This window comes from Atractosteus spatula, chromosome 7 (genome assembly GCF_055471065.1).
Source record: "Atractosteus spatula isolate fAtrSpa1 chromosome 7, fAtrSpa1.hap1, whole genome shotgun sequence".
Taxonomy (NCBI): Eukaryota; Metazoa; Chordata; class Actinopteri; order Semionotiformes; family Lepisosteidae; genus Atractosteus; species Atractosteus spatula.
The window spans coordinates 4,066,324-4,090,396 of record NC_142712.1 but is presented as its reverse complement, the minus strand read 5'-3'; the positions used below and the strand labels follow the sequence as shown (position 1 = coordinate 4,090,396).

At 40.1% G+C, this 24,073-nt stretch overlaps 1 protein-coding gene across 7 annotated transcripts in view; it reads right to left on the bottom strand.

Annotated features, from left to right (window-relative positions):
• Positions 1-24,073, bottom strand: part of zbtb20 (zinc finger and BTB domain containing 20) — a 151,561-nt gene that overhangs the window by 115,361 nt on the left and 12,127 nt on the right. For 3 of the 7 annotated variants that reach the window (XM_088920149.1, XM_088920150.1, XM_088920153.1), the window contains exon 2: positions 13,268-13,327. The exons of the other annotated variants lie outside the window; for them this stretch is intronic. The gene's annotated coding sequence lies outside the window, so the exon portion shown is untranslated. The remainder of the gene's footprint in view (positions 1-13,267; positions 13,328-24,073) is intronic. 7 annotated transcript variants of the gene reach the window in all.

Below are 24,073 nucleotides of genomic sequence, written 5' to 3'. Positions count from 1 at the left end.
CAATAAAGGCACCGCCTGTTGACTTCAGTATAGTCCAATTGCTCCAGACCTTTAGAAACGGCTGATATAAAGGCTGGACTGGGGCACTCCAGAATCAGGGGCCGAGACTGCTGCATGATAGTCATTGCAGAAAATCACCACATGCAGCGCTTTTGCAACTTTTGTCAAGATACTAGAAGACTGCAAAAAGATTACACACTGTTATTAACAATCAGTTATTTGCACCCACCATCTGGAACTATTTTACTGGTCTAACTACATTAATAGAGCTCATGCTTGTGAAGGCTGTCACAGGGCCGAGGTGGTTACAGCTGCCCTTGGGTCCCGTTTTCTATTCCAGACCAGGGGTCCTTCTGTGTAGAGCCCGTGTGCTCATGTGGGTTCTCGCCACAGGTCCCAGTTCCCTCCCAACTTCTGCAGACATGACGACTGGACCGGGTTCCTTGCCGTCTGTAAATTGTCCATGTGTGTGTGTGAGCGAGTGTGTGTGAGATTAGATTAACTAGGCCCGCTCGTCACGCCCTGTACACCTAGAGGGCGCTCTACTTCTGTCCTGTTCCTAGTTCCCTGTGATTATTCATGTCTTTCTGGTGTGTCTTGTTGTGTAGCCTATTTACTTCCTGTGTCTGCTCTGCTCCTGGCTCAGCATTGAGGGTACGGATGTCTTGAGATCTGCCTAATACCAGGTCCGCCCGTGGCCCGAGGGCATAGGTTTCTATACCGACATCGTCCAACCCCCTGAGCCTGGGCTAACCTCCGTGTTGCCCTTTTTGCCACTATGCATAGGGTCTCTACTGGTTTCCTGGTCATTCCACGGCTTGCCCTTTCCGACATCCGTGACACCGCTCATCTTGACTTTGTTGGCCTAAACCCTATGCTCTTTGCCATACCCATGAAACTTGCATGTAACGTATAAATAGAAGTCCTGCATTTTACTGTGCTTCCAGCTGATTTAACGGACCCAGAATAAGCAAAAACAACTGCATACCAGGCAAAACATCAAAATAAATGGATACTGTAAATCACTTCTAAAGCTCTACAACATGGGCTTCATCCTGGTCCCTTACAATGGAGGTGCCACAAAACCTTTTAAAGGAAGTGGAGTGCGAGATTAAATACTCTGTATGCCTGAGAAATCTGGGCCAGGACTCTGTGATCCTGAGCTGAGCTGTGACCCTCGTGTCTAATCTGTGATTTTGCTTGAGAAAAAATTTGTGAAATGCGGATTCGCTGTCTAATCACTGAATCCGAACCTGAAACACAAACAACATTGAAAACTGGTAACTAAAAATTCCTGTTCCACAGGCTTCTGAACCTCACCTGCTGTGTACTATGTATTATTGTGTATTGGTGCTCTCCTGCAGTACTATAGGGCTGTCCTATCCTTGCCTGAAGGCCATTGTGAGACTGTAGGTTTTCATTCCAACTTGCCTCTTAATGAGTGAAAATGGGCTAGTTAGTGGCTTAATTAGGCAAATTTGTCAGTTTCTCCCAGCTATTGGTGCTTTTAAGATATTTAGAGAGCCTACAGACACATTGGCCCAGGACTGGACAGGACCAGGACTGGACAGCACTGCACTACAGGAACTTTCTGTATTTTTGTCAATGCAGAAAAAGGGAAAACCCTCAATCCACAGCGTCTGTTGCCCTGATTTATAAATTGCAGAAACTGCAATTTTAACCAAATGCTTCTCCTTCAATGATTTACCAATATTGATTAGAGCTAGGCATTTTTTTTATCGCTTTACTCTTCTGACTGCTTAACCAAGTTAAGTATAGAATCAGATGTGATCAATGAATAAAGAAATTATTTCGCCACTGCTACAAAATCGCGCTTGACTGGAAATTCTCACTATATGCTGCTACAAACGCCAGCACAGGAATAGTGATTTTGAAAAAGATTTGTGAGATTTTCTTTATCATTAGATAGCTCTTTTGCATCAGCAAGAACCCTGGAGAAAAACAGAACATTAAAAGTGGTAATGTGAAATATGAACTACCTCAGCTCTGCAAGCAAGCCGAGTGATATTAGGTTTAATTTTTATATATTAAATAAAAATCATTCTCCCCACGTCTCTCAAAGTGAAAATGAACCCACAAAATCCTGCACATCTATAGGATGGCTTCCTAACCTTTCTACTATGCAGAATTTGCTACGTTTTTTTATTACTCCAAATAAACTTGGGCTAAATTTCCAAAACAGTTTTTCTTCCATGTCTGCACCCTCTCCTGCCAGATGTACAGAAAGTTCTATTGAGCAAAAAGCTTTGATCAGAAGCCCATTAATGGATTAATAATACGACAGCCAAGACCATGAGAACGGAAATAAACCTAGTCCTTTGTTTTAGGCAGTTGTCTGGTAGGATGCCACACAACAGACACTGAATGACAGTTGGGAGGTTGAATAAGGACTTCAAAGCTCTCGAAAAGAGAATGAAAAGAGCACTGATTTCGCCCCCATTCAGCAAGCCCCTTGACTTGACTCTCGCCCTCGAGTGCTTCAGGGAGGCAGGCCCACGCGGTCGTATGCCTTAGCTTTATCGCTGATGCCGTCGCTCATAAGTGCCACGACTCGTTGCAGAATGCGCGCGGACACTTTCCACAGTGAAGAAAAATGCACCTCCTATGTTTTGATTCCTGTTTCTCAAAAAAATTAAATCCTGTCATTTTATAACCAGGAACAATAGTCATTGCTCAACACGTAATGCATACTGTATGTTAACGTTCCACCTTTGTACAAAAGATTTTTAAGGAATGTTTTCAGCAATCCTTTAAGGTTTTAATATTAACCTGTCTATCTAGATTTGTGTCATTCTTTACCTCCATCAATTCTGACTGCTCATGCATGTCACACTGATTAAAGCTAAGTGGAAATGAAATCCCAAAAAGCACTGTTTACGGTGTCACTACTGCATAAAGTAAAAATGCCACAGAAGCAGATATACATTTCGGTTATTCTTATCCGCGGGTTGATAGCACATGACCGTGCACATGTTTAGTGACAGTAATATTGCTGCCCGGACCACAAGGGCACCCAAACTTTGCTGTTGCGCGTTTCTAGGATACAACTAATAAACAATAAATGTACAATAACCAGATCAAAGTCTTTACCCTCTAAATAATTTAGTTTTAATCTGGGCATTTATCTTTTTTGCAGTATCACCAATGTCAGGTGGTTCCGTCGACATTACCTCATGATGTGAGAGAACACAAATTCAGTGAGACATGTGATGCGCTGGTGGGTTCCTGCAAACCCCATGGAGACAAGAGCTACAAAACACACCAAGACTGTGAAAGTACCTAATTGGAGCATGTCAGAAAGCTACTATTCACTTAAGAGTTTCTGTTCAAGTGCTTGGGAGCCAAAGTATCTCATTTGCGTCCCTGTGTTTTACAGGACTGCTACTGGCCTGGCTGTCAAATGATGAAGTGGGAAAAAAAAGGATAAAAAACATGCCTTCCTCTTTATTTCTGAATGGTTTCAGAATCTCTCAGACAATGTCAGCTGAGGAAAATGTCTGACCTGGCACGCTAAATGACCTCGATATCCAGAGAACTACGGTTTACTTCACAGATGGTCTAGCTGTTTGTTCCAAAACACAGTTTTTAGCTTAATTTAATCTTTTTTTAATCATTCAGGTCACATTTAGGTTTTTTTTAATTATAGAGAACTAATCACAAAGTTCCTACTTTGTTCCTTCCTTATAGTCCCCTTTAATAATAATCAAGACATGGGAAACCCAAAACCGTATCACTTTCCTCTTTAGCCAGTTTTACCAATTCTTCATGCGTTTTTCAAGTTCTCTTCAAAAACGTGCTGAAGTTTTTAACTAATCTTTTTCCTTACCTGTTATGTTCATTTTCTCTGCGTCTGGTAATTGCTGCTCTTAAAGAACAGTGTTTTGAGAAGGTTCCTCCGCTTGAAAGGAGCTAAGGAGCTACATGAAGTTTGAGTCAGTGAGCTCTTTTTTTAAAAGAAACATAAAGAGGTCTGCGCCTTCTCCCAGTTGAGAGGGAAGCGGTCAAGAGTGCGGATGAAACACACTGAAACAGATGCTGTAGAAGGTAACCTAAAGGACACCAGAGGAAAAGCACATTCTTGTTATAATGCTACGGTGAAATGAACAGATTACCCATAACAACACGATAAAGAACTTTGTGTCTGCACAAGCCTGTGGTTAGCATTGACCCGGCCAGTTAGCAGTTATGAGGAAGCAGGAAAGTTTACACATAATGATTAACTTATAGTTTTTTGTAAATGTACTTTTTCTGCAGGCACTTCAGCTATGGTATTGAAGATGCAAAGTGCCCTTTATTCACTGCCTATTAGCACAACACAGTAAAACTGCCACCATGCAGCATAGTCATGCTAGGAAATTCTTTACATTAAAAAGAAGCATCTCTGTGTAGGGTTAAAGAAATGCAGAAACACAGGAAATAAAATTAAACTTGCAATTAGTTGTTACTTTTACTTTGTTAATTCCCTTAAACCTTTTCAAAATGTTATCTATTAATTTTCTACCAATTTTGTATATTTATTCGTTAACAATCAGAAAAACACAAGAAACAGCTGATGTGGTGAAATTACCTTAAAATTGCAAAATGTCATAAACTGAAGTGCAAACCTACACAACCAGACCTTCGCACTAATATTTTTAGATTAGTCTCTTAAAATATCAAATCAATTTAGGAAGTTTAAACCTTACTTTAAGGCTTGTGTGTAAAAACGACAAACCCTACTGTACTCCTGTCTTAATCATTTCATAAGGACATAAAGCCAATTTCCTAAGCAGTTCAACCTCTGATCTCTGTGGTTCCCCTATTTTTGTAGACTGTGTTAGTGATCTGTTATCACTTCTTCTGCTCTCTACTTAGAGACACAAAGGAATCTTTGAAAAGCACTTTTTCCCACACAAAACCCAACATGATTCAAAAAGAAAAACCAATACAGTCACGTTCGATGAACGGTTATTAGAACAGTAAATCATTTCAAACAAAGAACTGGGTTTGGACCATTATTTGTCTAAATTCCAATATTAGTTATACAAAAGCACACAGTGTTACACACAGCGTTTTGTTTGTTTTACTCATCATCTTCCTGAAGGAAAGACAGGGATCCCCTGGACGAGCCGCAGTACTCGGGTGCCAAGCGTCACCCTGGCTTTCTGGTGTGGATCCCCGAGTCCCTGACAATGTCGATGGTTAGTTCAGCTATGGGCTAGCATAGTTGGGCTAGAGAAATTAAAGCCTGTTCTTGGTCACAGCTCCTGAGCCAACGAGCTGCTGGTATGTTTCTTAAACTGATTCTAAGACATGCATGCGAAAGATCTATTATTCGGAAAAGACTGTTATTTTCAGTCCAATCTAACATTAACAGCTTCTTAGAAAACAAAAACTTGTCCAAGAAAAGACTGGAGTAAATTTCTACTTTTTGCAAAGGTAAGATTATTGGCCAACCAGACGACCGGGCACAGAGTTAATGGAGTAATTTATGTTTGTTTTTATAGGATGGCTGACTTGCGTTTTCTGTCAAAGAGGGTGCTGTGTTTTATATATCCAAAGCATGATTTAGCATTATCTTGGCATCATGTGCTCTAGCATAGTGTGTCAGATGAGCTGCCATGTTGTTTTGTTTACCATCTATAATGGAATTAAACCAAACCTTTGCCCGCAGTATGACAGCAGAACCATTCCTTTCGGATAAATCACTCTGAGTGTTGCGCAGAAGCACAACGCGATGGGAACTGCGCTGAGCCGGTGCCGGTGGTTAAGGACAGAGCGCTGCGCTGTGAGGAGCTCTGGACTTGCTCTAGAGCGGTAAGTGTCTGCTCAAGGGGCTCCTTCACCAGCCCGCTCACACGATTCAACACCAGGCTTGAGAGCAAACTGTGCTGGGCATCCTGGGAAATAAAACACTGGAACTACAAAGATGCCGTTTTTTAACTCCAGAAACACGAGCAGAGAATACCAATTTGAGCTAATCGACCATGTTCAATACGCACTGCCCTTTCTGGCATCAGATCTGCTTACAAGAATCATTTTGGGGTCAGTTTTGTTCCTTGTACAAGCTAAAATTAGGGTATAATTGTAAAGGAAAATTAATACAATTTTTAAAGAAAGTACCTAGGTTTTGTGTTTTCTTCTGCATATTTTCCACAATTCCCCACTACTGCCCTGCGAAGTGCTTTCTGATGCTTCATGAGGGTAACAGCATGCGGATGTTTGCACTCATTGGAGAAAAGACACTGGAGCAAGTCTTTGTCTTCTGGAAGGATGCTGTAACATCTGATCAGAAAGTATTTTTGCTGGAATAGCAAGAATGTCAGTCTAAGCACAATAAATGAACAGGAACACAGAGACATTGGAATCCAAATCTTCAGAAGATGGATTGTGGACTGCAATGCACATAGGAATAAATATTAATGTGTCGGATACAACCCTGCCCCTGGGCCTATGAGTCACACAGTACAGACGAGCTGGACAACTCCAGCCCTCAAGCTCTGGATTATCACCCCCAAGAAGATATTTCCCATCAAACATGAGAACCACTCCTGAGTCCCACACTTACAGCAGTGGTTCTGGAGTGGCTCAACAGGCAAAGACCTTTCCTAGACGGAACATAGGTTGTGTATCACTGGTTCAAATGGTATTAACGGACTGTGACTGGGATGTCCTAAAGCAGAACTGCCGTTGAGCTCAGATGTGTCCTGAGTGGAAGACTTCCTTGCCTTGCTGTGGGCCAGTGACCTCTGTGACTGGCCAGGCACCTGCAAGATTGCAGTGTCATCAAGAAGAGCCATGCATCTTCTGAGTCTGGCACCTTAACTCTGCTGTTTGTGCTTTACAAATAACAATAATTATAATAAGATTAGAGGGAACAAATAAAAGAGACAGCTTCATGATGGAGATTAAAAAAAAATCTAAGCCCACAGGCCAATGTTGTACAAACAGCCTGATGAAAATATTTCACGCTTACAAAAGGATGTAAGGCCGGGGGGATTGAGGGGGTGGTTGCTTTTAGAGATTTAATAACATTTTATCAGTCACAACAGTGTGAGCTGTTAAAAACAAAATTACCCATTACATAAACGAACCTTTCTGCAAAACACAAAAAACGGAGATTGCTATCCACAACAAACATTTCAGTACACTGATGCTTCGCTCTCTGAAAAACCGTCAGTGCCGCGCAAAGTAAGGCGAAATGCTCAGGCGGCACTTTCTCAGCGGTGCTGACTGATCTCGGTCTTGTTCGGAATCAGGGAACTGAACTGTGTGCTGGTCCTGAGGGGAATGTGGGCTGAGGCCTCAAGGACCCCCAAAGACTCCTGCACCCACAGACGGGTTCAGGAGTTACCCAATCAGGATGAGACACAGCCCTCACGGGACGGATAGACTACAAAAGGGCTGGCCCAATTCACTCTACAGATAAAGGTCTTTACAATCTGCTGCAGAGGGTCCTGTCCACAAGAGTCAGACTTTCAAGGCCAAAGCGCAAGACCTCTATGTTTCTATGTGACGTTGGTGGTCCACTAACTTCGACCTTCGACGTTCACGTGCGCGTGCAAAACGTCATCCAAAGGTACAGGTCTCGTGTCAGACAGCATCTCAGCAATCACACGTTATAAAACAACAATCAGAAAGCAGACCTCACCAATACAGCGAAAGTGTGAGGAAGATTTAGACAGCTGGAGCAAGTAAACTCACTGGCCTTCCAATCCGGCACAAGGAGGACATTTCCTCTACTCCACCTCCTCTCACGGACTCCATGCTGCAATTATTTATTTTTTCGGGTGGCGACAAAAGGTTAATCGTTATTCGGGGGGAAAATTACGCACATTACAAAACAATTTTTTTCCCCCATGCTAAATAACCTTAAGGTGAACCATCATGAAAGCTGATACATGATGTAATTAATTATGGCTTTTTGGCTAATCAGGCAAATGAGGAATTGTCTGCATACTTAAACAAATTTGTACTTAGAAAATGGATTACTCCTAATTACACTGGTAAGGTTGTTAGTTCAGATGTTTTGGGAAGGGGGTTGGTGGTACATGAGAGGCATGAAGATGACAACAGTACATTTTCATGGGCACAAGCTGTTCCTCATTTAATCTGTGCCACAGATAATAAAAAGGCTAAAATTGGAAAACATTTCTGTCGTTGCCACTTTCATTTTTAACAAGAAGAGCACACTGTATGGACTTGTATGTTCAGATTTGCCTTTCAAGGAGGAGTAATTCAGCAGTTCCCATTGTTGACATCTTTACACAAGTGTCTCAGTTCGCAGAAGGACTACTTTAAATAACAGACACCAAAGCCACACTGATTCATCGGAACTGACAGAAAGCATTCATCCCGTTCAGGATATCTGTGAGACTGCACCCCGAAATGTGCAAGATTCTGAAACCATAATTGCAGAGGAAAATTAGATCATTTTGACATGGCCTGTCTGCTGCTCAAAACAAAGTATTCTGGGGGGAAAAAAAGCATGAACATAACAATTGTCTTTTAGGACAATGAAACTCCTGGCAAGGAAACAAAGCTTGAAATAATGATTTAATGCTTGGTAATTTACTTGTACTATTATTATTACACTGGTGTTTCATTGTCTGTATCTGTGCCATTGCAAGTTTCCTATGCTACAATAATGTATAGTATACTAGAATAAACCAGGCCTACACTTCTCTCCTCCGCAGCGCAGCACTTGATGTTTATAATTGTTCATCTGTGGGGATCTGTGTACAGGGCAATCAAGATTCTTCAAGTGTTGCAGGGTTACAGAGTTAACATCCCCATTTTTCAACTGGTCGCTTCTGTCACTCAACACCCAGCAGGGCTAAAGTTCACATCTTTCTGGCAGAGCTCCTTCGTTTTTTTGGCAGAGGAAAGGGCAACCAGTGTTCAGGTTTAGAAGCAAGGGATATGACCTCACTTCCTGTTTCCCGAAGCCATCTTCCTCCTTCACTGTTCTGCTTAGTAATCACACAGTAGTTGTGAGAGATCCAGTAGTAGGCCTACATCTTACTAAACAGCAATGGAATGTTATGGGAATTAAGCCAGAACTGTATTGTAGTGCAGGAGATTTACATGGGTGGGAACAGAAGAATGAATCCGAGATTCTGTTATACCACTGCTTTTTATTTAATTACTTAGTATTTCAGTTTTATTTGGGTGATGTTCCCTGAGTAAAATTCCTAGCACCTTTGAAGCCAAGGATTTTGTGTTATTTCTTAAGTCCCTACGATTTATCAAAAAGATCAAGTTCTAGCATTTTTAAGAACATGATTACACTCACTCCACATTGTGATAAACAAAGCAAAGCTCTTTGTAAGCCTTATTTACATTAGGATGGATTTGGCAGGCTGAAGGAACAGCTCAACATGTGATGTGTTCACTTTACATCTCAAAACCTTTAATTTGAGCAGCTAGATTAGCGGAACAGGCAGCACAGATTGTTTTGAATTTGCTGTTTAATATAGCAAGTCAAGAAAGGTGTGACAAAGCCAGTGAGATCATGTGATGTCACAGTCCCCACACATGGTTATTTTTATTAGTACTAGTTTTTATGTCTTTTTGAGAAAGACATTTTTAGAAAGAAAATTATAAAATGCAAAAAAGTAAAAAAAGTTAACCTCCTTTTAAATCCTAAGCATTTAGCAATAATACATACATTTTTACAACACCACAAAGCAAATGTCTGCTTTAGGATACAGTAATAAATATATTTCTTGTGTTGGATTCCTTTTTTTGGATACTGAGCAAAAAACGCCTGTCATAATTTCTCAACTTCTTCTCAATGACACAGATACCCTCTTCTTGTATTTTTTTAAGAGACAACAGAGAAAGTTCAAATCATGCAGTTTGTCTTTGTAAAATTCAGCCTCTAATCAGCTACTGAAGTGTCTATCCCTCATCAGGGAATCATTTAATTTTAATACATGGTCCCAATATAAACAATTTCTTCCAACTTTCAATGCAAAACCGTAAATAGTTTGAAGAAAGACTACAAGCCCTCAGAAAGAAAGAAAACTTAAAACTAAACTAAAAACATTAAAACTGAAAGTATTTAATGAAACAACTGTGATAATAATAATAAATTGCTTACACTTATAGAGCGCTTTTCTGGACACTCCACTCAAAGCGCTTTACAGGTCATGGGGATCGCCTCCACCCCCACCAGTGTGCAGCCCCCACCTGGATGATGCAACAGCAGCCATAGTGTGCCAGTACTCTCCCCACACAGCAGCTATCGGTGGGGAGGAGAACAGAGTGATGAAGCCAATTCATAGTGGGGGATTATCAGGAGGCCATGATTGGTAAAGGCCAATGGGAAATTCAACCAGGACATCGGGGTTACACCCCTACAGTACTCTTTTTGAGAAACGCCCTGGGATTTTTAATGACCACAGAGAGTCAGGACCTGGGTTTTATGTCTCATCCGAAGGACGGGGCCTTTTTTACAGTATAGTGTCCCCGTCACTATACTGGGGCATTAGGACCCACATGGACTGCAGGGTGAGCACCCCCTGCTGGCCCCACTAACACCTCTTTCAGCAGCAACCTTAGTTTTTCCCAGGAGGTCTCCCATCCAGGTACTGACCAGGCTCACACCTGCTGAGCTTCAGGGGGCTGCCAGTGGTGAATTGCAGGGTGACATGGCTGCTGGCACAGCCAGCACTGGTTAGAATAGCACAGCTGTGGTGCATCATAAATCAAACCCAGTGTCTCAAGTTTCCTGGTAGACTGTGAGTTTTGCAGGAGAGGTGCTTTCTATTCCCTGTGCAGACAACCTGAGAAAGCATGGCAACTAGTGTGAACACAGGACCGAAGACCTCTGTGCGTCAGCTGGGCTTAATGTGCAATGAGGAGCTTTTCACAGAAGGCAGGGAGTCTGGAGTGTTGTTGCCCCAACCAAGCCTGCCTCAGGCCCCAGCTCTTCACCTAACATTAAAACGGCATTTCTTTTCATCACACGGCAGCCAGTCAAATGATTTCCAGTCATCCCAGAAACACTGAGCCAATTTGACGCACACCCAGTTTTACTTGGCATTTCTGTTGTAATGTATTGCGAGATGGCCTGTGAAATAAACAAGCCAGGCGCTGAGTCTTGCTGCACTCCATCCCCCTACCATGAAGGGCTGAGTGAGCCCAGAGTGCACCACTAGCAAAGAGAACGAGGGGCTCATGCTGCCTGCCCTGTTGGGTGTTCTACAGGAAAGCAATATGCAGACTCTGTACATGAAATACATGGCATGGCACTGACGACCAGACCACTCTTCTGCAAGAGCTCCAGACCAACTGCTCAAATATTACGGTATGTTTTTTTTTCTTGTTGGTTTTCCAGGGTTTAGTTCAACCTTGCATTGAAGACTTGCTGTCAGATTTGCTTAAGACCTTTATATTTCAATGGTATTTACACTCTGTAGGCTATGCTGCATTTCCAAACAAATTTCATGCACTGTTATGAAAGCTTTTAATTACAAATGCACGTAACTGACCCCTTTTTGGACTTGGTTTCTACAACAATACGTTATTGGAAGCAAGAGTCTTAATTCTAATATTATGAAATATTCTGGTAAAAGTACAGAAAGAGCTATTTGAATATTCATTTAGATCGACTAATTAAAACTGAATAATAACATGTCATAACAGGGCACAGTGTTTAACGCAACACTTAAAAAAATATAGCATTTTGAAATTTCATTATCTTTATTCAAATGCAAGAGTTACCTACACGACTCTTTCATCATAAAATAGAGATTTGTTCAATGCCCATATCTGGCGAATGATCACTCTGGATGCTTCAAAACCATAACCCCCTGGAAACGAAAACACGCAATGTTTGCATTCTGTCACAGATATTAGCAGGAGTAGAGCTCAGGGAAAACAGGTTGATACTGGTTTATTTTCACACATTAACCAAATGGCCGGTCACTACATTAAAATCAGGAAGTTGATCTATGAATGATTTACTCTTATATACTAGGAACTACCCACTCTCTCCCCCCCCCCCCCTTCCCTACCAACTAATCCCCAAACACTATGAGGCAGCCATCTCATCTTAGATTCCAGTCTTCAAAGATGCCACGGAGGTCAGATCAGCGCTTTAATAAGAGTTCTGACATTCAGTGAAACTGTAAAGGTGCAGGGGAGTGCCCAGTCCAGGTTTATCCCAGTCTTCACTACACTGGAATGCTGGGCATGAATACCGCCTCACCCTGCAACCCCCTGCTTCCTACAAAGGGACCGAAAAAATGAAAAATGCCCACCTCTCCCATCATCTGCCCTGCTGGGCTTCTACATATAGGCTTCTACATCAAGTAAAAATGTCATATATTCAAAATAATAATGTCAAATAACGTCACAGGTCGACAATCACACAGGCAGCTCCTGTGAAGGGTGCAACTATGAAAGAACTGGATTTGTTCTCACTGGGATAAAAGGCAGCTTTACAGATAAACTAGAATATAAAAAATGTATACAGGAACAAAAGGCAATTATTTATGAAATTCTTTCTTCAGTTCCTTACTCCTTCTTGTGTAAGTGTATCTTTAACGTGTATAATGTGATACCAGGCTATCATTAAATTCTGTTTCTCTTAGTGAATTTCAAACGGTATGACAAACCTAAAACTAATAAAACAACCCCATAGCTACTATAATGCTGCATTAACTGCATTAAAATGCACTGTCAGACAATCCATAATCCTGTTTAATACTTATTGGCTTTTCAATGTATTTCACTGTTCTCACAATTCTTCACTTTGTATGCAAAGAATTTCAGTTCTTTTCTCAAAAATTGCAGGAAAAAAAAGACTTGAATTAGAAACTTGGAACATAGTCAAACAAAAAATATGATGAACAGAAACACTGTGTGTATACATGGTTTCAAACTAAATACAAATGCATATACTGTGTGACTTATAAAAGATATATATATATATTATGGGTCCAGATCTAAATCTACGTCAATTTTTAATTAAGCTAAGTTAAACAGAAAAATAGGTCAACAATATTTTACTTTATGTAAGGCAAAAAGTGTTTCATAACTCACCGAACCAACTGCCTTTTCAATTCTAAAGGTGTAATGGTTTATTTGTGTGCACATACACACAGAACCTTTTTAAGAAGGTAACCATCACCAGCAAAAATATTGACGCTTCCAAAACCCATTTATTTATTTCATTGCATTGTAACAAGTGAGGAGTTAAGTTCTGTGCCTTCTAAAATTAACCCCCTCTCCCCCTGACAGTAAACTGCTTTCTTACCTTTCTGGTGGATGATGGAAACAAATGGGAAATGACTTTAAATCACTTTCATCTCCCCTCCTGCGAGAAAGGGGGATAATATGTAAATGAGCTGTTCCAGCAACATGCTCAGACAATCACCACTCATGCAGAAATGCAGACGATTCGAGAAAATGACCAAGATCTACCAATAGTGATCAAAGTAATGCTATTTTCACCTCGTTGTTCCAAGGGTGTTTTTAGGCTGGTTTGGTGATCCACAGGGTCAAAGGTCAAACCTCAGATCAACAGGTCATTTCAAAGGAACTATATTTCTGAGGTTGGAAAACAGGAAAACTAATGAGACTGTCCAGCTTGTGCAAAGTCCAAGACTGCCCAACAGAATCAAATATTTCCTTAGTTTGCTCAGGGCCGAAAAGCTAGAATGCTGATTCCAGAAAAAATATAATTTAGCTGGCAGGGAGATAGCAGTGAACTGTGAGGTACCTGGTACTTAAGCAAATTTGCATAAAAATATGTAGTTAGAAAATTTGCTTATAAAATATTCTTGGGAAGAAATTTGGTTACTAACACTATATAGACGTAATGTGAGACAAGTAGTTTTCTGGATATAAAGAAAATTATTTTTACAATAATATACACAACCATATTTCGTATTATGTTTTTATTTTCTTTGCCTACTATGATCAAAGTCATGTTCAATGCTGTACAGCTAAAAAAGTCCAGGCTTTATCAATTTAATAAAAGTCTGATATTTGTGTTAATTAATTTCTACAAGCCTTCTGCATTAAATGGACTCTACATTACACAGGCTATTGAAAAGCAGTAGTTTTTATGCGACTGTTTTTAATAAACAAAAGTGTCATATAATATTTCAAATTACATTACTCAAAATAAAGATCTTAAAGTCTTGTTTCAAAATCCTACAAATGCAAACATACGTATATACAAAAACTACTGAAAGAAACTAACAGGGTGTACATTCAGGATTGAAAAGGGGAGGCATTTTCTTTACACAAAAAGTAGGAGGTGGCTGGAGCAAGCTACCCTGCTATATTATGGAATTCGTTTCTTTGGGGTCCTTCAGAGACAGATTTAGTACCAGCCTCACAAGCAAACAAGATGGGCCTAACAGACCTGCTCTTTGCTTGCAGCCCTTGATGTTCTTAGGGCATTCCAACCACAAACTTCACAGGCAAGGTGATGAGATAAACAACACTTTTTAACTCAGAAACTGGTCCATTTGGAGACATAAAAATACAGGCCAGAAAGCCCAGGTTTTCAGATGATACCCTGGCACTAAGTTTTAATGATCAAAACTGGTTCCGAGTGCTTCTGCTCTGCAAGTAGGAGGAGTATTACAGGAATTTCGTCTCCACAGAAACCAAAGTAATCAAATTCAGGAACCTGTTGTCTAAAAAATGGCAGGGATGCATGAGAAGAATAAGCCTTGATGTTACGCAGACAGTACAGTAATCTGCCCATCATATACAAAATTCTCAGCAACAAAGATGCTTGATAAACAAATTCAAAAGAAAAAGTGGAATATAGCGCTTAGTGCAAAGGTTTCATGTTGGATTTATGAAACATATTGACAGCATTAGCAGTTTTGTTCGTGGGATGAAGGGTGTTGCACCATTGCTTTGTTAAACGTACTGATCAGACTCACACTGCAGTTTCCCTCAACACTGAACAATTTTACACTTTATTGAATCCTTCGATTCAATTAGATCTTTCACTAAAAGTGCAGGATTTTCTCTCCCTAATGTGTAGAGCCAGGCGAGTTGCTCTTCATCCTGGTTTAAAAAGCTGGTTTGGAACTGAGAAGCCACTGACACTCAACTTGTCAAAAAGCATCTTAGATGTACCAGGAGATTTGATCAAAATGGATTCTATAGCAATCGGACACATTCCGAATTTCTTTCAGACAGTGAATTAAAAGTTTCTCAAAACAGAGTTCAGAAGGTTTATTGTTCACCTCTACTGAGGAAGTGGTGAGCAATGTGTTTGAAACACCATGACAATAGTGTGCACTCAGTGTGCACTGTTACACAAACACTCATCATCAAATGCTCGCCGGTACACAAAGTGGTTCTGGTAAGCAAGCCCGAAAGGTTAATTAAGATAGCTGACAAAGAAGCTTAATGAATGCATCCAGAAGGACACTAAAGCTTTCAGAAAGGAATTTTGAATCAATGGCCACAAATGAAGTCAAATTCAATTCTGGTATTCTGCTAAAGTACAAACTGACTCATATTAACAGAGGAAGAAACTGGCACAATTTTAGCAGGAAATACCTATCTCCATACAAGCATGCTGTGAACATTCACCTTACTGATTTTATAATTTTTAAAACCTGATACCCAAAGAATGCCAGTTGGTTTGCTCATCAGACCTTCATTTCGGTGGGCAAAGACTCAGTTTAAAGAACGTGTTTTGTTTTAATCAGCAAGCCTTTGAAAAGCCTAGAAATACATACTTTACCATGAGTCTTGGGAATACAGAACTCGGTGCAAGAGATAAACCCTTAGAAACCCCTGACTGGTGTGAAGTCACCTCCTAAGAGAACAAGGCATGCATAAGTTAAAGTTAAGGGAAAAGTTCAATCCTTGCTTGCTGCTGCTGACACACGCTGGAGAGGCTGTAGAAAGGTGTGAAAGTTATTGCTCTTATTAATAATTATTGCAATTAGAATGTTAATTCAGTGTTTCCATTCCTGTAATTATGCTATTTTTTTTTTTAATGCACAAGAATAATCCAGCACAAAGAAATCCCAGCTTCATGAAGAACATTTCAAAATGTGCATTAATCACAAACATCAGACATGCGAGTGCTATAATTCCTTTGCACTGCTGCATTGTTTTGCAAAATAACCTTTGCTGGATATCACTACACTCGGGAAAGGTAACCTAAATGTGCTACTCAGAAATATCAATAGCATACTTTTAAACCTCGGGTCCCATAACTCCAATTAGGTTTCACTGCTCCAGTTCACGGATCAGGGAGCCATCGCTTTTGTTTAATTATTTTGCAAATGATTGGCAAATATATAACCTAAGCAACTCTCCTGAACATCTGAGAGATTCCCCACTATGTTAAACAGTTAAAATGACAGAATGGAAGGCAGGCTCTTTTAAAACTACCACACTAAAGAGAGCGGCTGATAATGTTTGACCTTCTTTTGTGAAAGATTCAGTCCTTCCTTTCCTTTGTGATTCTCTGGATGGCAATGAGCTGGTAAAGGTTAAAAGAACCCGGCACACAAACGTGTTTAAACTAATTGAAATACTAAACAAATAGAGCCTAAACACAATAGGTGTCTGTGGTCCCATCTGGAAAGTGCCAGGCCCAGAGCTCCGGCTGATTCCTATAAGGGACATGTTCTGACTTTCACACTACGAGTAACGAGCATGCTGTGCTTACTCGATGAAAAGTAGCTTCACATAACGCTGGTGTGGAGAACTGGCCTTTGACCAGTATATGTGCCGCAATGCTGTCAAGGTGGACAAGCCTATGGTGAGCCCAGTTAAAACTTTGGTTCCATCTCCTCACTCAACACCAATCTGGGCACATTACTAAAACTCTGAGCATATCTGAAATGTACACTGTACCTTAGCTCAATGCTGTCGTGCCATGATACAGACATGCCAGAAAAATCAACAACAGAGCTTAAATAGGGGCCCAACACAACAGCCACAGGAGATGTAAACAAAGGCATGAACTACAATTACACAAAAATAAAACTCAGAGTTTGTGAGAATGCTAAAAAATCAATTTTTAAAATAGTTTGGCAACCTTGCCTATAAGTTTTAACACAATATCAAAATCACTCTTCTGTGTTAATTAGTGATGGGGATAAAGGTATCTTATGGCAGGGCCGGAGGCCAAAAGGGGTCAGCTTTGAGCAGCTCTGTCACCCAACAGTTTTTGCCACTGGCAAACATTTCTGGATTTTTTGTTAAAATCAAAAGGTGTGAGGTCAACAGGTGATTGACTGCATATGATCCATATGTATCTGTCAATACAGTGCTGAGTAGTATTCATTTAGGCCACCATGAAAAGTACTTTCAGAAGAAGAAAAAAGAAGCTCTCTTCACTCCTAATGAGATTTCAGGTCATAGAGAAAACTGAGAAGAAGTGAAGTGTTTTTAAATGAGCCTAATATTTCACAGCACCTGGGTCTGAAACCGGGAATACGTCTACTCAAATGTCAAGAGTGCGCTATAGTCTCTCCAAAACTGTGAACGCTCAGCTTCCCTTATTTGCATGAGGTTTTGTATTCCATGATGAATATTTCTTTCAGACCCGGCCATCTTGGAAAGACTTTAAGACACATATGCTAAGCTCCTTAGAAAAAAAAAGAATATAATATTCTTTTACTTGTATATGAAGAGAAACGCACTGCAAAACTGCCAGCTACCACCACAGCCAGTGACGGTCTTTCTGGATTGAAAGGACGCTCCAGTACTTACTGTACCTTCCCCTGTCTGCATGTCCGAAGACTGATCCTTCTCGTTCCTGCCACTCTTGTACGGTTTAGATGAAGTTCACTAGCATACAAACTCTGCTGTACTCCAGGGAGCTGATGTATTCGGTGAAAGAGACAGTGTACTAGAGGAGCTAAGAAGCTTTTGATGAAATGAGGAAATTGGCGCTCTCTTATGGCTGCAGCATCTCTTCTATAGGGCTGTCTCAACAAACTGGTTTGCGATTTAAAAACATAACCTCTCTCTAATGAACGTAGTCCTCCTCACGCAGTGGGTGCCCAAGCCCCACCGTACCAAAGCGAAGAAAATAAAATCATCTTAACATCCAGGGTCTCACAGGCTATGTGGGGTCCCAGAATTAAAACACATCCCTGTCTGCATGTACTGTACATGACAGCAAAACGGATAGTCAAAGGTCGGCAGAGGTGCTCACATCACTCAAGGCTGCATGTGAGTAATGCGGTTGAAACAAATACAAAGACTAACCACACAAGATTTTGAATAACAAAAATACATCGTCAAGATCCTATTTTTTTCATCAATCAAAAGCCAGGTTTCTAAATGTGGTGTTCAAGTGGAAAAAAACCCCAACTAAGATACCTGCCTTGTCAAAGTCACATCAAATGAATCACTGTTAAGCAGAACTATATTAAATGTTAAGACTTCCACCAGCTGAACTCCGTTAAAAAATTAAAAGCAGAGATTTAGTTGCAAGACTGTATTATTTAAAAATGCAGTGCAGTGTTGTATGAAATACACTTTTCTACTTTTTTGTTGCTGTTTGCAGAAAATTCATTTTAGACCTAACAAAAAGAAAACAAAGACTTCCTAGAAAATAAGAAAACCGCTTATGAGAATTTGTAAATTCTCCCCTGGAAGATAAAATCCAATACTTACATTTTTTGGCCTAGTTTGTTTGTAAGCATAAAATTGGCATAGCAAGTGGTCAGCAAAAGAACTTGAATATTTCAACTATATTAGTAAAACAAAAACTAAACAGCTTAGATGGAAAAAGAAAGAGGGAAAAAAACCAAGACTTGTTTAAAATGCAGAAATCAAGCTGGGTTCACAGTAGTATAGTAATGAGAGCACTTCTGACAGACAGAAGCACGTAGAATCAGACCTGTTCTGAAATATTCAGGGAGATTTTCAAAGCCGAAAAAGATGGTTAAAATTTAAAGGTGGAAAAATGGCAAGAGATAACACAGGTATGAGAACAGAAACAACAAAAACAGAGACGTGAACAACTTTTCACTCGATCATTGTTTTGGAGTATTAGCTGGGACAGGTTTTGCACGGAAGCAGGAGTCTTTGCTAGCGATCCTGGGATTGAATGTTGCGAAAGACATGTCTATGTTTCAGATCCTTCCCCAGCATGCAATTCTTACTTCTCAAATCAGTGAATCCTGATGACTGATTCTGTTCTAACCTAATTGTTAAATGATGCAGAATGACTTCATCACCAGCGGAAGACACAAGAGGAAACCCGCCTTCTCACTCAACTCTGCGGATGCAGACGACTGATTCGCTCTCCCCGATGTCACTCATGGGGACGCTGAATGTTCATTACCCAGTTGAGGGAGGCTGGTTAATTTTTTAAACCCTTCAAAGGCCCAAAATGGAAAGATTTCTGCCTACCAGCACAAACCTTATCTAGATCCTGATGTGGTTGTTTTTTTTTATCATTGCCATCTTTCAAGGGTATAAGCTTTAAAAAAAAACTGATATCAAATCATCAGATGCAAAGAAGTTTGGATCCAAAATGGAGTAGATACTATATATATATGGTTTTATTCTTTATCTAACTGAAGGATACACAGCAAACTGAATGCTACTTCTTCAATAATTCACTCTTTTAAAGCCTGCAAAAAGGTTTCAGCCTAATAATGGTTTCTTCATTCTCAAGGATAGTAAAGTAGTTCTGAAACCAGACACCAGAGACAATTGTAACTCACTTCAAAACCTTTATATTGCTTTACACTGGATAGGTTGGCTACACTCTATCGTAGCTACAGGATTGAAAAACTCTCCCACTAAAAATGAAATAAAGGAATTCCACATTAAGAAAAGTCCAGTCAAAACATCTGGCCTTGACATTGTCTTATATACTGATTAGTGATACCAACATAGCACAAAGCTTAACTAACATGGGGCCACAGGCTGATTTTGTTCACTGGCCTCCAGCCTGAAGTTTCCCTGAAAGTTTCTAAAGTCTTTTAAAAATGGCTCGAATATTAACGCACGCTTGCACATTTGTGCAAAGGACAAATTATAGTCCTAGATTAGTTACCAAATGTTTTAATGCCATTTATTTGTTATCTTTCGTCATTGTACCACACACCATCTGCTGCACATGCATACAATTTAATATCCATTTCTAAATTTGGAAGGGTAAACAAAACTCCTAATGATTGTCTTTGCGATTCCCATCCTCTACGGGCCCGGAGACGTGAATGGAGTTAACCAGGTGGTACGAAACGCACTGTTCGATGGCTCCACGCTCTCAACATCAAGTTAGAGAGTCGGTGATTTAACTTGTCATGCCTCATAGCCCTGACTTTCTCTTATGGCTTGGATATCTGAGCACTAGTCTAAGGTTCTCCTATGGTCACGTTTTATTGTATTTCAGTAAAAGCCCCCTGAATTAACCTGGGGAGAACAAGGATCATCAGATTGTCGGATAGGCAATTCTGGGGGAAAAAAAAGGTTCTCGACCTTAATAATTCAAGCTGTTTAAAGTATCTTTTACAAAAATCATAACTTAACAATGCAGAAACTGAGGCTGTCGTTTACGCATCATTTTGTTTATTTGGGAAAAAAACCCAACATGAGACCATTGTTTTAAAGACCTACTTTAAAAAATTAGATTTCCATATTATGTTATATGATGAAGAAAAAGAGTTTTGGTGCTGAATAAAAATCTCTCCCCCTGTAAATTAGACCTAAAAGCTTGTCAGGCTCCATTTTCCTCATCTACGTTAATCAAAACTGTCTCCATTAATTAGTACAGACCTTGCCAAATGAAAAAATCACGCCAGTTGTTTGAAATCTAGAAAAGAGTGCTTATGTTACCTTAAACAGATGATGACAATAATAAAAATATTCCATTCCATATTTATACATTATATAACGTTTGAAATGTTGGCCACAGTTATGCGCTGTTCCTGGCTTGGTCATGATGACGAATAAGTGACATGTGACTCTCAGTCACCAGGAGATGAAGCCCCAGATCTGAATTTAAGAACAAAATAGGAAAGCAGCCTAAAGTGATCAAGTCACCATCTTTTAAATAAAGTAATTTTTGCGAAAAAGAAAGTAAAGAAATGGTCATGGGGGGGTCTATTCATCCCTTCAAAGAGTTACAGTAACTAAGCCTTGCGTAATTAAAGAGTTCAGCCACAATACAGTATATTTCAGCTCAAAGAGCAGGAATATTGGCTGTTATTATGGAATAATTCTCTTGCATCGCACTCTGCTGCCTGAAGTAAACCCCTTACAAGCATGAAAAGCGTAACACGAAAGCTGTTCAGTGTTGCAATTACAAGATTTTCAGCCCAAAAACGAGTTTTCATCAGGACTGCTCTAAACCCTCGCCTAATCTCTTCTCGGGCCCACTCGAGCAGCATGGGGGTGAGGAGCAAGGATTGTACTCACACTGCTGCTTGTGCTGGCTTTACAGGCTGACAACACAAGCCAGAGATTCTGTTACAGAATATCAGACGACTATTTTCAGTATATAGGGCAGGTCTTCAAGAAAAAAATAAACAGTTTCCCTTTCAAGCCAAACTCTCTTATTTCCTTCTATTCCCAGTGCATAAAAGCAAGTCCCTACAAGTTGTGTTCAAACTACACAATAAGAAAGATGCAAGCACTTTGATCACAGTTTTTGATTTATTCATGTGAAAACTGCTGTGTGCTTAAAATGGCGACATTGCTTATTGGAGCAAGAACTCTAGTAAAAAAAAAACCTTTACTTTCATTGTACATTATACCTTGTTTATCAGAACCCTGCAATGGAGAGCAAGCTCTCATTCTAGGCTTCTCAAGATTTACTGTAAATAATAAGCTATTTTATATATGCACAGGCAGTTATTCTTTGCCAGCATTCTCTTCAAAAGTTCAGTATAATTATGAAAACATCAAAACCCAAAATATTTTAAAAGAGTGGGTGTTTGGGGTAACAAAAAGTAAATACTGCACATAGTTATTTATACACTAGACAGACAGATCTGCAACATAAGCATCAGTATGTTCAGATATTTAATTTCACCTTATCAGCCAACAACATGTTGACCATCAGCATTCCATTGTACTTACTGTTCTCTCGGCCTTGCCTTTCCCTCTCTGTGCGAGCAACAGGATATATGTGCAGCACCTACCCCCAGCAATGCAGACTGCTCAGAGCACTGTTCCTCACAAGCCAGAGCACAAGTATCGTTGACAAACAGGAAGACAGAACCACGTGAAAGAGACACCTGATGCACTGCTCCAACAATGCCATGCATTCATTTTGATCTTACCAGAATTATTTATTACCAGCATCAAAAAGGGCTTGAGTAAATAGCAAATGTCATCTGCACAAAGCACTGAACTGGAGATGACAAGTGTTAAAAAAAAATCCCTAGATTTTGGTTTCTTCAATTTCCTGCTGCATAAATGGCAGGGTTTCTTTTTCCTTGGCATGGCATTCCATTTCCCAGCTACTCTGTTGCATCACCTTTCATTTCGCTAATGCAATGAACATAAACCTTTACGAGAAACAGTAACTACGTGTGCAAAGTGAGGAAAACGTGATTGCTGCACACAAACCTAAAAAAACCACACAGACCTCCTTAAAGGTCCCAGACAAGACACAGAGAGGGAGCGAGAGAGTGGTTTGATATCAGCATGGGGACATTCCCATCAGGAAAATGACAAAATATTGACCTTGGGGCTTTTTTCACCCTGTATGGAGTTTCATCTGAGTGGACTTTAAAATAGTCAACAAAATTAAAAAGAAAGTCAATGAAGAGACCCACAAACACAGCAATTTAAACGCAAGCGTGTTTCTGGATAAAAAATAGCAAACAGTGATGCCTGGCAGCTGATTCAAATTACCCAGGAGTGCATCTCACCTGCCCTCTTCTGTGAATTCTGGTTTCAGCGACCACACACTGAAACCAGACCACACAATCACAGTGTGTGCAGTGAGGAGCAATGTGATTTTTTTAAAACAGTTCAAAATAATTTCTTGATTAAAAATATTTTCTTCGGAAGCACAGAAAGCACGAAAGATGTTTTCACTTTAAGTCTTAAGATAAAATAAGGAGAGTCCATCTGTGTGACTATGTAAGATGTCATGAAGGAGTGGTGTGCAGTGGAAGACAGCAGTTAGTGTCTCCAGTGTGGACAGGTCTGCCCCAGATCTGAGACACATGTTCATTAAGCCAGCACCGCCACTGCTGATCCACTGCGTCAGCCAGAGAGCTTCCCCACCAAGTGTCACACAGAGGAAATGGTCACCAGAATTTTTTTGGTTAAGGTGTGCAGCATAGTAGCTTAACAATAAATCAGTCCACATGCCTCCAGAGTAATTTGAAAAGGAAATCCTGTTTCATTAACATCATTGTTCAATTACTTGGATTTATGGCATTTGCTCTTACAGCAAAAAATAAACAAAAAATTATTACACCATCAGGCACAAGACGCATAAAACATCTTGAATTTAAAACAGTATTATTATTGATCATACTCATTATGAGAGACACATATGGAGGTTTATCCTCACTGCCTATGGACTCACACTGCTCTAAAGGAGGAAATGAATTGAGCACGTGGCTCTGCTGAATGTCCCCTAATCAGAATATGTCGCACCGTGAGCAGTGACAGACACTTGTAGTGCCTGTCACATTGCAGGTCACCAACAGCACAGCCGGGTGTGTGGCCTCAAGTGTGATGATCACACTCAAATTACTGTGACGACTGGAAACACTTAAATTAAAGGAAGAACAATTTTTGATTCAGTTCTTTTAATATTGCACTGCTCTGCTTGGTACACATAACAGAAATACCTATCACACTTACTGTATACTGTCAGGTGCTGATTGTTTCTGACTACGATGATCAATGACTTCTCTTCATTTAATCATTACCATGTTATTCACCTCCTACTGTATTATTCATTCTATATCTTGCACCGCACAGTATCGCTATCATTTATGCTGCAACTTTAGTTTATTACATCACTTGACATGCTGGGCAATGTGTGAGTTTCAGTAAATTATGAAACTGTGATAATTTACTGCACAAGTTCTTTTAAGGGACTTTGGCTAAAGAACAATGATATAAAATTAGAATTAAT